The sequence below is a fragment of the Triticum dicoccoides genome, chromosome 3A, assembly GCF_002162155.2.
Source record: "Triticum dicoccoides isolate Atlit2015 ecotype Zavitan chromosome 3A, WEW_v2.0, whole genome shotgun sequence".
Classification (NCBI taxonomy): domain Eukaryota; kingdom Viridiplantae; phylum Streptophyta; class Magnoliopsida; order Poales; family Poaceae; genus Triticum; species Triticum dicoccoides.
Genome location: NC_041384.1, coordinates 137,344,635 through 137,348,675, shown reverse-complemented (window position 1 = coordinate 137,348,675; position 4,041 = coordinate 137,344,635). Strand labels below are relative to the sequence as shown.

General features: G+C 50.0%; 1 pseudogene; it reads left to right on the top strand.

The window, feature by feature from the left end:
• Nucleotides 1-2,726: 2,726 nt before the first annotated feature.
• LOC119271401 lies at nucleotides 2,727-3,171 on the top strand (annotated as a pseudogene).
• Nucleotides 3,172-4,041: the final 870 nt, after the last annotated feature.

Below are 4,041 nucleotides of genomic sequence, written 5' to 3'. Positions count from 1 at the left end.
TGTAGCAGATCCGTTGACTAAACCTCTCCCTAGAGCAAAACATGATCAACACCAGAATTCCATGGGTGTTCGATTCATCACAATGTAACTAGATTATTGACTCTAGTGCAAGTGGGAGACTGTTGGAAATATGCCCTAGAGGCAATAATAAAAGCATTATTATTATATTTCCTTGTTCATGATAATTGTCTTTTATTCATGCTATAATTGTGTTATCCGGAAATCGTAATACATGTGTGAATAAATAGACACCAACATGTCCCTAGTAAGCCTCTAGTTGACTAGCTCGTTGATCAACAGATAGTCATGGTTTCCTGACTATGGACATTGGATGTCATTGATAACGAGAGCACATCATTAGGAGAATGATGTGATGGACAAGACCCAATCCTAAACATAGCACAAGATCATATAGTTCGTTTGCTAGAGTTTTTCCAATGTCAAGTATCTTTTCCTTAGACCATGAGATCGTGTAACTCCCGGATACCGTAGGAGTGCTTTGGGTGTACCAAACGTCACAACGTAACTGGGTGACTATAAAGGTATACTATGGGTATCTCCGAAAGTGTCTATTGGGTTGACACGGATCAAGACTGGGATTTGTCACTCCGTATGACGGAGAGGTATCTCTGGGCCCACTCGGTAATGCATCATCACAATGAGCTCAAAGTGACCAAGTGTCTGGTCACGGGATCATGCATTACGGTACGAGTAAAGTGACTTGCCGGTAACGAGATTGAACGAGGTATTGGGATACCGACGATCGAATCTCGGGCAAGTAACGTACCGATTGACAAAGGAAATTGTATACAGGGTTGCTTGAATCCTCGACATCGTGGTTCATCCGATGAGATCATCGAGGAGCATGTGAGAGCCAACATGGGTATCCAGATCCCGCTGTTGGTTATTGACCGGAGAGCCATCTCGGTCATGTCTACATGTCTCCCGAACCCGTAGGGTCTACACACTTAAGGTTCGGTGACGCTAGGGTTGTAGGGATATGAATATGCAGTAACCCGAAAGTTGTTCGGAGTCCCGGATGAGATCCCGGACGTCACGAGGAGTTCCGGAATGGTCCGGAGGTAAATAATTATATATAGGAAGTGCTATTTCGGCCATCGGGACAAGTTTCGGGGTCACCGGTATTGTATCGGGACCACCGGAAGGGTCCCGGGGGTCCACCGGGTGGGGCCACCTATCCCGGAGGGCCCCATGGGCTGAAGTGGGAGGGGAACCAGCCCCTAGTGGGCTGGTGTGCCCCCCTTGGGCCTTCCCCCTGTGCCTAGGGTTGGGAACCCTAGGGTGGGGGCGCCCCACTTGCCTTGGGGGGCACTCCACCCCCCTTGGCCGCCGCCCCCTTGGGAGATTGGATCTCCAGGGTCGGCGCCCCCCCCCCCTTGGGGACCCTATATATAGAGGGGGGAGGGAGGTCAGCCGCACCCATGCCCCTGGCACCTCCCTCTCCCCTCCAACACCTCCTCCTCCGTAGAGCTCGGCGAAGCCCTGTCGGAGTACTGCTTCTCCACCACCACCATGCCGTCGTGCTGCTGCTGGAGGCATCTTCCTCAACCTCTCCTTCCCCCTTGCTGGATCAAGGAGGAGGAGACGTCACGTTGACCGTACGTGTGTTGAACGCGGAGGTGCCGTCCGTTCAGCGCTAGGATCTCTGGTGATTTGGATCATGTCGAGTACGACTCCCTCATCCCCATTCTTTGAACGCTTCCGCTCGCGATCTACAAGTTATGTAGATGCATCCGATCACTCGTTGCTAGATGAACTCATAGATGGACCTTGGTGAAACCGTAGGAAATTTTTTGTTTTCTGCAATGTTCCCCAACATCTGGTGCCTGACGCGCCAACTAACATTGCGGAAAACCGTCAGTACCCTCTGTTGTGTTACTAGCGTGTGGTTAGAAGTCTTAAATCAGAGGTCACGCGGTGGTTTTACCCAGGTTCGGGCCTCTGGTGAGGAATAATACCCTAAAACATGCTTGTCATTGTTATTCATTATGGGTATACCTCGTGTGAGGGATTATAAGGGATTGTGTGTAGTTCTACCGAGAGCTGAGTCTATCTGAGAATAGATGGAAATGAGAGCCCCTGCCTCCCCTTATATGGGCTGTTTGATCTAGGCCGCCGCATCATAGACTTGGAGCCCAAGATGACCCAGAGACTCTTATCTCTTTCTCCAGGCTCCTTCCTATCGTGAGGTACTTGGTTAGCCTCCTGGGCCCTCAAGCAGGCCTGCAGCCTGGCTCCCTATGGGTGAGCCACCCCTAGGGCTGCCTCCCCTCCCCCCACCTATATATATATATATATATATATATATATATATATATATATATATATATATATATATATCTAGGCTATTCTGTTATGCGTAACAGAATATTATTCTGTTACCCTACTTGAACTGATGGTTTCAGACGGTTGTACTGATGATTTTCATCTCATTGAACTCTGAGCTATTTTTCTCTACAGGAGTGCGCACGCCATGGCATGGGCGAGAAGCGGAAGGAGCAGGGCGCCTCTTGCATTGCGGCCCTTGCGCACATGCGGTAGAGTGGCGGTACAAGTCCACACGCAGGCGGCGACGGGAGCATGAGAGAACGCGGGGGAAGCAGAGAAGCACGCGTCCATGGCGGCAGGGGACTTGGCGCAGCAACGGCGAACCGAGCGGAAAAGAGAAGAGCTCGATCATGTCGTACGTCGCTCGGCCGATCGAGATGTACCAGGCAATCCCCTACAGCGCCGGCCGGCTACCGGCGTGCCTGCAGCAGTCCGAGCAGGCCGAGGCCGAGGGCGCGGCCGGCCAGGAGGGTGGGCTCGCGACTCGCCGACATGGTGGCGAGGGGCGACGGCGGGGAGGTGGTGAGGAGGGCGGTGGCAGAGAGCCTGGTGCTGGTGGTGGGGAGGCGCGGGTGCTACCTCAGCCACGTGGTGAAGCGGTTGTTGCAGGGGCTCGGGGTGAACCCCGCCATGCACGAGGTCGCCGACGAGGCCGAGCTCGCTGCAGCGGTGGCCGGGAACGCTGGAGGCGAGGCCGTCGTCGCGCTGCTGGCGGTGTTCGTCGGTGGGAGGAACCTCGGCGGACTCGATCGGCTCATGGTCGTGCACATCTCCGGCGAGCTCGTGCCCATACTCAAGGACGCCGGCGCGCTCTGGCTCTGAGTCTCTGACTCTAAGCAAAACCAAAGATGCATACGGGACGGGATACTACAGACGTACGAACAACCGTTTGATCATGAGTTAAACTTCTTTTCAATTCTCTTTTTGACTCTTGATGAGATTATGTGAGTTACTACTGCTCGATCTTCAGTCTCTCTTCATTGGGATCAATAATGGAGTACCAGCTTAGCTATAGTTAGGCCTAAATTCTTTTGATTACTGTAGGAAAAATTAGGAACTATTGTGCCATCTCGTGCTTATTTTCGACCACACGCTTGTAAATACATGGATGAGTGAAGAGGGGTGTACTATTTAGCACTGTATAAATCATGTTCCTTTCATCTTGCACATTAGTTTTCTAGATGCCAATTCATTTTGTCTTTGAAGGTTTCTTCTAGCAGGCTTATGATGTTATCACGAAATGGCACTATGTTGGATATTTGTAATCCATGAAGGGGTGCTTGTTTGTTGCAGCTGATTTCCCTCTCTCTTCTTCTACAGTACTCCTATTTATCATATATTAATTTTAAATTATTCTGAAAATAGAGGACTCGAACTGATCTCCAATTTTTGGGTTTGTACTGAGCGGTTTCCATAGACTAGACTTTACTCTGTTTTTTACGTAAGATTTTCCTCGTAACTTTCCAACGATCTATGGTATCATTGTCCCCGAACTTGCATGATTTATGTAGTTGAACTGAATTTCATTTTTTTCAAAAATAAAATATTTATTTGCAACGGTGTTTTGGACTTCTCTCATTTTACGACCTAAACATTTACCATTTGAATTTTCATATAGGGTTTTATTTCTGTTTGAGCTTTTTCCGCGTCCCGAGCATGGTGCCGGGGCATGGCGCGTGTTATAGGGTTTTC